This window comes from Lampris incognitus, chromosome 5, assembly GCF_029633865.1.
Source record: "Lampris incognitus isolate fLamInc1 chromosome 5, fLamInc1.hap2, whole genome shotgun sequence".
Classification (NCBI taxonomy): Eukaryota; Metazoa; Chordata; class Actinopteri; order Lampriformes; family Lampridae; genus Lampris; species Lampris incognitus.
Genome location: NC_079215.1, coordinates 64121336 through 64133912, shown reverse-complemented (window position 1 = coordinate 64133912; position 12577 = coordinate 64121336).

The window sequence follows — 12577 nt, the reverse complement described above, 5'->3', positions numbered from 1 at the left end:
CTACTTCTGGGCCTTGTTATTGGTGCCATCGATGGATGCCACTTGAAGATACAGAGACCACACATCAGAGGAGGGAACTACTTAATTAGAAAGAATTATTACTCCACAGCTCTTCAGGGAATTGTGGATGAGAGGGGGGGGATTCTGGGACATCTTTGTTGGAGCATGAGGTAAGGTTTATGACGCAAGGATACTGAGGAAACCATAGCTCTTTGAACACTGGAAGGGAAAAAATGGGGAGGTTCATGTTGGTCGGGGATAGTGCCTACATTGGCCAAGCCTCCCCTTTTATCGCTACTCCAAAGTGCAACAACGGTGCTCTCACCATGCAGGACCAACTGTATAGTTCAAAAATAATCTGTGGGCGGGCGGTGGCAGAGCAGGCATTTGGGAGACTAAAATGTAAATGGAGGAGGGGGGGGGGTGAGAGATCTCCTGAGCACTAGACTGGATTTGGTTATCATGCTCATTGTGTCCGCATGTATGCTGCATCATATGTGCACAGGACCCAGAGACATCTGTGAAGAGCATCCAGGAGGTGGTCCACGCCAGGAAGATGAGAACTGCTAATCTCATTCAGCTGGAGATGGAGGACGCACAGAATGTGATCGCAACTCTGCAGTGGTTCCTACTGTTCCTCCTCTGCCATTGGTAATGCACATAGTTGACCGTCTTTGTATCGTTCAAAACACAAATTTTTGCTTTTGTTTTGTGGTTGTTGTGATTATAGATTCAGGTTTTTCAGGAGAAATGTCGTTTATTTCACGTTTGTGATATTAGCTGGTGATTTTAAAGTTGCCAGTGCGTTGTGAACCTGACAATGACATTGAAAGACAACCGCAGCGTGGTTTGTGAAAAGGAAAACCTTTGATTTTATTAAAGAGTTTCGAGTTACAACACATAATGTCTAAAGTGGGACACCTTCATTTGCCTAGATTAAAGTCAATAAAAGATCTCCAAATAGCACAAACTCGGTTCCAAACAAGCCCGCATCGCAAGCTCCCGAGAAAATGGCAATGGATTTCAACATTTCAATTTGGGTGTCTTATAATTAAATACTTAAAGAGCCACTTATTGTAATGTGCTTGACAAAATTGCAGGGCTGGGTCATAGTAACCTCAAAGTATTGTCAGGTTCTCGTAGTTTCTAAAACAGAATAACACTTGGCACTAAAGTACAAGGACACAGTAGCCAAAATTTTAACATTACTGACCCATCCTCCTCAAACATTCACCTTAAGACTTGCTTAGATATTCTTTCATTAGTGTCTCAAAGGAGACCTGCCAAGCTGTCGTTTGACTCAACAATTCTTCATATCTCCTTCGGCTTGCAGCCTGTGACTTACGGAGGAATTCCACAAGTGAGTTTGCCTGTGCTCTCCACCTCTGTCTATGTTGGCCCCCTGTGCTGGAGATGGGCCGGATTGCCTGGGTGTAAGTAGCTGTCTCCCCTCAGCACTAAGCACACCAGGCCTGCAAATGTTAATCCCCTCTGACGTTCCTAAGATGTCCCCCCAAAAGAGCCCCCATTTCATTAAAGAACTTCAAGCGCACACTTCCCCTCCATGTACTGCGACTGTCATCTTCGACTTTTTCTGTAGGCATCCGCAAGTGTTCACCACTTTCTACCAACTGTCGAGACAAATCACCTGGCCGAAATGGTCAGACAGCTTACTGGCCATATCCCTCCACATTTGTTTCTTGGATCCTTTGCTTGTTTTAATCCTAGCACTGAGCTCAGCTAGGCTTTGTGGGAGTTCACTGCCGTCTGACTCTAGGTGTTGCCTCATTGAGTCGATTAGAAAGAGGGTTTGCTCCCTTGTGAAGCCATCACTTGGTTGCAGTAACACACTGCTTGAGCTGCTGGAACTAGAGGACTCTCTCGCCATACTGCCGCTTTCCTGTCTCTTTTTTGAACTTGCGATGAGCTGTTTATGTTGATAACAGCGGAGCATTATATAGACATGCAACTCTATCAAGACATTATCTGCCATGTTTCTATTATGATTGACGACAGTATGCTGAAAATAGTGAAGACTGCTCCAAAAATCATCGCCAAACTAACCTGGGAATTTTTTTTTGCACCCTGACTGTGAGGGCTTCATCAGGGAAGTAGGAATTGGGGTCCCATTCTGCTCGGTATAGGGGAACAGTCAGGGGTCGAGATCTCCCCTCATCCAAAAAGAGATTCATCTCTTCATCTCAATACACTGTGAGATTGAATGGAACCCAATTAGTGCACATTAACATAATTATGCATACATATGCAAAATATGCATTTTTCTAAAAATGGCTAAAAACCCCTTTTCTCGGCATTTCAGATGATTCTGAGCATCTTTGATTTTTTTCACCTATATAAAAAAAATTTCTGGGACTTAAATGTTTTGGCATTATGCAAAATATATGCATTTTTGAAAAAATGCACTTATGATCCTCATTTTTTTTTGGAGGTGGTAGGTATTGTTCCAGAGAGGACCAGAAAAATAGCAGAAAATTAAAATAATTATACTAATTATGCAAAATATGCATTTTCTAAAAATGGCTTAAAACCACTTTTCTCGGCATTTCAGATGATTCCGAGCATTTGGGGGGAGGGAGTTGGAGTGGGGGGGGTTTAGGGGCAGGGGGAAGGTGGTTAGCTGGCAGGATGAAGAGGAGGGAGATTTAGACGGGTGGATAACCAAACCGCTACATTGTAGCCGGCTTCTTCTAGTTGGCGACATATTTTGACATCACTTTACATGCAGAACAGATTTTACTACATTGTAGCGAATTCGGGGGGACAACGCAACCACAGGAACTGCCGCGGCCGGGAAGCGAACCCGTGTCGCCCGCACCGCAGGAGGCATCGCTAACCGCTCGACTAAAGGATCAGACCCGCCAGCCAGCGGCCAGCGTGTCTACTTATCCATGCACGTTACAGTATGTTTGTATGTATTATTTTAAACAAATGCAGGCAAATACACTTTACGTTGCCTCTGAGTTGATGGTTTACCACTTTACACGGTTCGCCTCCACGGGTGCGGGCGTTGTTGCGTGACGTCAGACACCCGCTTCTCCGCCAAGTCGGGGTAGCTGGATTTGCCTCGAGTTTACAAGGAGGAACTCTGGCTCTGAGTAGCGCTCCAGTGCACTTTTGCTGGTAGGTGTAGTGATATAACGCCATGTATATCCACTGGAACTACACTAGGTGTTATGTACTACCCGGACTGTTGTTATGGTTGCACCACCACCATGTATGGTTATTACGTCTGCCTACTGAGCCACGATTAAACCGGAGTTCTATAACCCGGTGTGGTCATTGATCATCGACCAATACTACCCCAAGTATTACTTCAGTAGGAGGTCGGAAAAACCCGACTTCCGGGTTGTCTGGAGCGCAGCGTTACACGTTCCCTTCGTAACTGTGGACGTAGCTTGAAACATAAAAATTGAAGCCCCTTCTCCTTTTTGGTAACTGACGTATGGCATGCTTCTTGGATAATGCGACTAGCGTGGTCAACCGTGAGTTTGGGTAGCTCTTGCAGAGACCGAGTGAAAAACGCCATTGCTTCCCCGTGGTTGCGCTGGCCGCGTCACTTCCCGGAAATGATCGAGCTGGCCGAGTCGGAATGCGGAAGCGAGTGTGCGTATAGGTTGTTGGCCGGGAGGGATCGGCTGGCTGCCACTGCACGGGCCAGTCAGGCGCACAGCACTTGGTTATTTCTATTGAAGTGGGGGCTGTGGTTATTTATATATTTTGCTTTCCATCGACCCCAATTGTCCAGCGGCCCACTGGGAAAACTCCCGGTGAGCCAGATGGCCAGTCCGCCATTGCACATGGCCATTGTAAGTCTAGTTAATGGTTATTCTAATGTTCCCTCTGGTCTAGCCAAAATAGACAATTCTGGCCCTTTGTCTTTGTTTCTGTTTCCTCTCTCTCATCTTTTCCACATTTCACACATCTTTCAAAAACTACATTGCAGAGTTTACATTTGTGTTCAGCACATTGTGCATGATCTTTTTGGAAGTTCGTTAATATTTGCATTTTTCTGTGGCTGTGCAGTAAACGACATCTGCGTTTGTCTCGGATGCTGTAGCTCTAGCTTTTGCACTTCTCCTACGTCCATGGTCTCACCCTTGAATGTTTTCAGCTGTGTCTGGCGCCACATTTTCCCAGGTGGATCGGTTCCAGGCACACATGTTGTCAGCGTAGGCCATACCCGTGAAGCCTCGGGTCACAGCATCTCTCACCTTGTGAACTGGTGCCGCTGTATGACTGCAGCACTTCCCTCTGTGTGGGTTATACAGTCACAGGAAACACCTACAACTTTGCCGTCCTTCCTCTGCAGAGTTAATGCACAGTGTGATAGTTGCTAATGGGCTGAGTATCGGACTGGTCCGTTAGAAGGACGTGTTCATCATCATCTGGTGGAGTGTGCAATATTTGGCCAACCCATCCGGAGCGCAGGTAGTTTTGAGTGATCTGTAGTTTTTAAATGTTTACTAATGTAAGTGGTCTGTAATGATTAAACACAACTCTTAATTGATTATGCCAGCCAGCCAGCTGGTACAGTAGTATATTGCACAGCACTTCATCACTTGAAATGTGGCGGGTGGTCGAGTGGTCCGTTTGTTCTCTGTTTATCCATTCACTATTTCTGGCTGTTGTTGCAACCAATGTCTTAACTAATTTGAATAATGCTAAGATAGCCAACCATATAAGGTAGCTTGATTAGTAACTGGGGGAGGGGGGGCGCTGCCTAACGTCGTCAACCCAACTCCCCACGCTGCTGCCACTGTCAGCAGACGGCAGCGGACTCTGACTCACTACGACCTGCCACCGCAGTAATGGCGCGCACACAGATCAGTCGCCGGATTCCTCTGTACTGTAAACAGTAGGTGCGCATGTGATAATTCATCAGCGTCCTCGCTGAAGCCTTGCGATGCTCATTATGAAAACATTTTGTCGGTACAGCTTGTACTTTTTGGAGCTGTGAGGCCGTCAAGCAGCAGGCACACTCAGGGAATTTCTCCAAAAATGTTCAAGTGGGAATTACAAGGCAGGGTGAGAGGCCTTCATGCAACAGTATGGGCCACCTTCCTGTTTCCCACAAACAGTTACGTCACTTTGCCTCCAAGCGTATCGTCGTGCAGGTGGGCCTTGTGGCGAGACCTTGTTGTCCACCCTTTTATGGCGAATATGTCGTTGGGAAATGACCCAGGGTTGCTTTTAATACCACAGTTGCCCCCTTTTGGTTTATGGGCTCCATGCATGCTAATCTCAGCTGCCATGTGGAGTTGGGTCTTTGTGGGTTTACGTGGGCCGGTATCGCTGCCACGGAGTTCGGCACACCCCCTTAGCCTCCCACCTTAGCGCTATGTGGGGTTTTCTAATTGAACTATCATTATTTGGGAGTGAGTATGTCTGATGAAGTGATGTTATTGTTTTAGGGCTGCTGGTCTGTGTGGGATTACTTTCAAAACCTGGGCTGTCGTTCAAATCCCCCCTTTCTGTGTGCGTGCATGTGCGCGTGCATGTGTGTGTGTGTGCATGCATGTGTGTGTGTGCATGTGTGTGTGCATGCATGTGTGCGTGCATGTGTGTGCATGCATGTGTGTGTGTGCACGCATGTGTGTGTGCATGTGTGTGCATGTGTGTGTGCGTGTGCGTGCGCGCGTGCGCGTGTGTGTGCATGCATGTGTGTGCATGTGTGTGAGTGCATGTACGTGCATGTGCGTGTGCGTGTGCGCGTGTGCGTGTGCGTGCGTGCATGTGTGTGTGTGTGTGCATGCATGTGTGTACATGTGTGAGAAAGAGTCGGTGAGTGAGTGAGTGGAAATGAGCACTTACACATAATTGCTGCCAGCAATCTGTGCCAACTCAAGGACATGGTACGAGATTAGAATAATCATATGAACATAAACATATACTCTCACAACTACCCCAACACACACACACACACACACACACACACACACACACACACACACACACACGAGGACCAGTGGACAAATTCATTATGGCATTGTGTGACATAAGCGGATTAAAAACCCGTTAGCGACAGTTTGGGTGCCAGAGATAGTATGTCTAAACGTTGCGTTTTTGCCAAATGATGAATTACTATGGAAGTCATCGCTATTAACACGGAGCAACATGTTCATTAGGGGTAAACAGTTATTACTGTTGTTATTATCATCATTATCATTATTTTGGGTGGGTGGGTGGGGGGGGGGTGATTAAATCACGATTTAGAGCAATCATGACGTTCACTGTTTCTGGGGGGAGGCTCTTAAGATCTCCCCCACCCCGAGCCCCAATAGAATCCGCTCGCACGCTTGACTGGCACCTCAGCCGACCAATCAGCGAGGAGCACACTACCCCGGCGGACCCTCGAGCACCGATTTCGAGTCTTGCGTTGCAGGGAAACATGTCGGCCTTCCTGATCCCTTACTTGACGGGCGACGGCGGACGCGTCAGTAAGGCGTAATTAACGCCCCGCACTGGGATTATAGCCGCCCGGAGCCCGTTCTCTATTGTCCACCGTCCGATGCCCGCGTCCGTTTCCAGGAGCTCCCCGACGGCGGATAAGAGTAAGGTAGGACTGCGTTGGCTTATTGAGATCCACGCGCGAGACGCACAACGGCAGCTCGGCGAGGGTGCAGGACACGGGACAGGGGGCAGGCGAGCGGGCGGGAAAGGCGGTAAATGGCGACAGACACGCCGAATAAAGCGCTCATTGTCCGCCGCTTTATTGCTTTTTAGTCAGGGCGGCGTAGCTGCCTCTGCTCGGCGTCGCGATGACGTCAGACGCAAAGATGGCCGGTATGACTGTAACCTCTGAAGCCGTTTCGGAAAGCGCACGATTGAAACCGTTTAGCATATATATATGTATATATACATATATATGTTTTTATTATCCTTTTGCACATCGTTTACGGAAGCACATGCAGGGGTGATTGAAAGGACAAATAGGAAGGGTCCAGCACCAGTTATGTGCGCATGCGCTCTGTGCACGTCCAGCTGGTAGTGGGGCCGTTCCGTATCGCTGGAACGGAGCTGAGGAGGAGGAGGAGGAAGGCAGCGCTGATGACAGCCACCGTTCTCAGCCACACAGTATTATATACACACACACACACACACACATATATGTATATATACGTATATGTATATATATATATACGTGCTCAAAGCGGAATACACGAAAAGCTCGCCTGCTTTCAAAGCGTTTTCTCACCATGTGCGGTTGGACTACGATACGTTGCTGGAGATAAGAGGAAGGAAACCTGACGAAGGGTCGCCAGTAACCCCGACATTATACCATGTAACGTGTGACCCCGACATTATACAATGTAACGTGTGACCCCGACATTATACAATGTAACGTGTAACCCCGACATTATACAATGTAGCGTGTAACCCCGACATTATACAATGTAGCGTGTGACCCCGACATTATACAATGTAGCGTGTAACCCCGACAGTATACAATGTAACGTGTAACCCCGACAGTATACAATGTAGCGTGTAACCCCGACATTATACAATGTAACGTGTAACCCCGACATTATACAATGTAGCGTGTGACCCCGACATTATACAATGTAACGTGCAACCCCGACATTATACAATGTAGCGTGTAACCCCGACATTATACAATGTAGCGTGTAACCCCGACAGTATACAATGTAACGTGTAACCCCGGCGCGTTCCTCCGGCTTCATGTAACGTGTAAAAATGACGGGAGTCGTCAAATTGAAAGCAAAACTACAGGAACTGAAGGAACTGGGCGCGACCGCTTATCAGATAATCTACCTGAGGAGATGAACTCGGTCGGAACTAGACTGCGCCCGAGTTAGGTGGGCTGCAGGGGGGGGGGCAGGGTGTGTAGATTTGCATCATATGTGCCATGGTGCAAGATGCAACGAGTCGCAAGTGTTATGCATGATCCAAAGAAGAACTGATGCGCCGTGTTTGCATGCGAGCGAGTCCGTATTACAGGTGACGCGAAACGTGCAGCCCCCCCCTCCAGCCCCCCCCCCTGTAAACGCTTGCAAATAGAGAGTAAAACAGAAAGCCGTTGTCGGGGTTCAGGGGGTGAGTGGGTCGTTGCGAGGGTGGAGGCTGCAAGTTGAACTTTGTGCTGTGGTACATTTAGCGTGCAGGATCTGGTTTACTGCCTCCGGACGCGGAGACGGACAGGGGGAGGTGGCGCTGCGGTGCTGCTAACGCCGTCCAGGCAGCCAGGTCTACCGGGGGGCCTGCTGCTCACTCACCGGCCAGCCCAGAAGGCACATTTGTGCCGCCATCGAACGGTCTGTTAAACGTCATTCCGACAAGCCCGTCCAGCCTGACGAGGAGTCCGCACCGCGGCTTCCATGTCGCCGCAGCGCCCAGGGCGCGCTGGATACCCGGGCTCAGGCTCCACCGGGGGGCCGCTCGGTAGAAGCACTTCTGGTGCATGTTGCCGTCATCGTTTTCGTCCAAACTAGTCCCCCCCCCTCCCCCTCCCCCCCAGCCCAATACTGCAAAATGAACCGCTGAGAAAATAATCTGTACGTGGGAATAAAAAGAGAACCCCGCCCCCCCACCACCACCACGGAGAGACGGGGAGCACCGCCACCGCAAGGCCTCCTCGGTGTAACGTGCAAGGGGGGGGGAGGAGGGGGCGCGGAGGCGGAGCCGCCGGACTGCAGCGAGCCACGCACGCCCAAAACAGGCGCGCACATGCGGCGAGCGGAAGACGGGGAGCCGTTCGGGACGAGAAGCCCTGCTCGTTGGGGGTCCAGGGACGGTTCGCAGCGCTGTCAGCCGGGTGGAGCTTTATGGAGAGAGGTGGGGGGGGGGCGGGGCCACCCTGCACGTGCCCGGCTGCTGGGCACAATGGAAGTTTAGGCATCGATGCATGATCCCATCGTCTGTGTGCTAGATTGTGGCCTTAATCGGTGGGAAGGGTTTGTGTTGGAGAGTTGTAGTCTAGGACCTTGCTGGTCCCGTTAGAAGGTGCAGGACGTGGCCTTTAGCCTGCCATGCATGTCCACATCGATCTGTGTGTGATAGCATGTGGAAGCTCGCCAGCGGACAGCACCCGGCCCCCACGGCACAGTGCACGATGTACCTACCAGAGGGGTGGCAGGTTTGATGAGCCAAGGCCGTACCCCCTGCCAGATGTGGGCCGACGCTGAACGCCCCTGGAAAGGGTCCAGAAGCGGGGCTTGTCACATCCCGCAAGTACACAGATAGCCGTAGCGTAGTCAATCAAACTTTATATGTATATATGAGATATGTTGGACAGTCTGTCGAGCTGCACTGAAATGCTTTTCATGACAGCAAGTTGAAAGCGAGGAGGAAAGAAAGGCGTGCCGTCCGGAGCTCGGCTCCTGGTAGGGTCACCCGGGGCGGATAGGTCAAGGGGGAGGTTCCAGGCGAAGACCTCAGCGGCTCCGGGTCACGACGGCAGTGAAGGCTGCAGCAGAGAGGGTGGTCCCCAGTCGCCTTGGTTCTCCATGCCACTGGACTCTGCCCCCCCCCCCCCCTGCCAAGGGCCATGTGGTGGCTGCAGGAGTATCAGCCCCTCCACCTAAAAAGCTGTCAGGCACAGGCGTCCTCCTATAATACGGCTCCAGGATCGGCCTCTACGCCCACCTGGGGACCCAGAGGGAGAACAGTCTGGTGATGATGTGTGTCTGTGTGTGTGTGTGTGTGTGTGTGTTCAGCTGTATTTGTGAAGACCCGTGTTGAGTTTCTAACCATAAGCGTGAGGACATTATAGCTGGTCCTCTCTTCTTAAGAGTAGGGCTGGACAATATATCAATACTATATATGGATATGGTGGTGCTGTAAGGCTAGCTATCGTCTGGGATTTTGGATATAGTAATGTCACGATGTGACATACGTGTTGTCTTTTCCTGGTTTTAAAGGCCGGCTGCATTACAGGAAAGACACGCAATGCTCTGAACTCACTAGACTGCTTTAGCTGTTGTATCACTGGTCTCTAGCTGTTTGGACATCATATATCAAAAATGTCATTGTGTAGCTATTTTGCGAGCGCACCAATAGTCCCTCTCTACAATATCGTCAGAATATCAATATCGAGGTATTCGGTCAAAAATATGGTGATGTGTGATTCTGCCCGCACGGCTCAGCTCTATTCAAGGTTTATTTTGTAGGATTAGGACTTGGGTTCAGGGGTTAAGGTTAGAATCAGGATTAGGTTAAAGGTCAGGGCTAAGGGTAGTTATGATGGGTAAGGTTATTAGGGAATGCAGATAGTTAATGGGGGTTCTCACAAGCACAGGGGGCAGTGTGAACCCTGATTCGGGTCAGGACCCTGTGCAGCATGTGCCGTGCGGGTCTGTCAGTGATGGGCAGCGTTGGGGCCGGCTGGTCTGCGCTGAAGAGCTGGTGCAACATCAGCACCGTGCAGCTAAAGGAAACATATTGCTATGTGGTAGAGTTGTAAGAGAAACCTTCATTCTCTCATTCATTCTCAGGTAGTCACTGACTTGCTTGGTGAGTGTTTTGGGGGAGGGGGGCGGTGGTCAGTAACCCATATTTTGACTTAGTGTGTGAGTGAGAAAGAGAACTAAGGTGGTTTTCAATGCAATCCTTATTTTGGCTAGGAACCAACTCCCATTGCCAAGCATTGTTTCTGGGACCCCCCCCTTGTTTTCTCCCCAGTTGTATCCGACCAATGACCCCACTCTTCTGAGCCGTCCCGAGCGCTGCTCCACCCCCTCTGCCGACCCGGGGAGGGCTGCGGACTACCCCGTCTCCTCCCATACATGTGGAGTCACCAGCCGCTTCTTTTCACCTGACAGTGAGGAGTTTCACCAGGGGGACGTAGCGTAGGCGCCCCGACCGACCAGAGGAGGCGCTAGTGCAGCGACCAGGGCGCATCCACATCCGGCTGCCCCGCCCGCAGACACGGCCAATTGTGTCTGTAGGGACAGCCGACCAAGCTGGAGGTAACACGGGGATTCGAACCCGTGTTGCCTACCCCCGTGTTGGTAGGCAACCGAATAGACCGCCACGCTAGCCAGACGCCCAGCTCCAAGCACTTTGTCCAGCTCGTTTGTGCATGGACTCGTGTAGCCAGTAGCGTCATAGAAGGCTTAAGTAGCGTCATTAAGAAGCGGCACAGCATGGGCTGTAATCGCTGCTGCGCTCACAGGGCTGTGGACTCCCACGCAGCACACAGCGGCGAGACGCCGGGCTCCTCCGTACCTGCAACACCACACAACCATTTCCCGCAAATTGGGTCTACAAATTGTACGCCGTTAAGCCGTGTCTAATTAATGCAAACTAGGAAGAGCTGTATTCTGAATAATTAATAAGCTAGTTGGAGATTCACAGCTAAATCTGAGCCATCACACCAGTGCTCAGTGTTCTTGTGTTGAGACGATGTTCACATGTCACATAACAGGGGGCTGATGTAGTACAGTGTTGTGTAGCAACACACACACACACATACACACACACACACACACACACACACACGATATTCTTGTGACGACTCGGAGACACAAGATTGTACTCTAAGCTCCGTGTTGTATTACGCAACAGCGTGCAGTGGTTGTCGGCCATGTTGGCGAGAGGTTCGGTTCTGCTGTAGTTCTGCTGTTTCTGCAGCCCTTCCTTCGAGGCTTCTGTCATCGCCGTGCGTGCAGAGTGCAGCGGTGTTCACCGGTTTGGCATGGAGAGGAAACTCAGACATATAGCATGGTACAAATTATAATGTTTTATGTTGTCATTATAATAATGACAATCTATAGCCTAAAATGTGGCACACAATGAGGTGGGAAATATCTGGGGAGGTATTATTGAGTCTTGGTTTGATATCATGCTGTTCATTACAAACAGTGCAATGTGTTGAACCTCAGGATATTGTTTGTTTGTTTGTTTGTTTGTTTGTTTGTTTGTTTGTTTAAGTTATTGACTGAGACTGAAGCCTCAGACCAGTTGGCACATTGACTCCAGCTGGGCTCAGTCCAGGCCACAGAGGATAGGCATTTTTGGGCGTTATAGATGCTTATAGGGCGTTATAGATGCTTATAGGGCGTTATAGATGCTTATAGGCGTTATAGATGCTTATAGGGCGTTATAGATGCTTATAGGGCGTTATAGATGCTTATAGGACGTTATAGATGCTTATAGGGCGTTATAGATGCTTATAGGCGTTATAGATGCTTATATGGCGTTATAGATGCTTATAGGGCGTTATAGATGCTTATAGGGCGTTATAGATGCTTATATGGCGTTATAGATGCTTATAGGCGTTATAGATGCTTATAGGCGTTATAGATGCTTATATGGCGTTATAGATGCTTATAGGGCGTTATAGATGCTTATAGGGCGTTATAGATTGGGGCATTATAGATGCAAGCTTCATAGAAAGTGTTACCTGGATTTTCTTTGAAATTCGTAGAGTCAGCACGTCGCGTGGGGAGTTTAGCCTAGCTTAGCTCAGTTGCTGGACGTCTTCCGGGGTCATTAGCATTTTCTCTCAAGAGAAGGGAAATGCGCCATCTTGGAAGATAATCATCGAGGCTTTTTACTCGTTAGCCTCACGTTAGCAGTTTTCCTTTGCCGGTGTTTT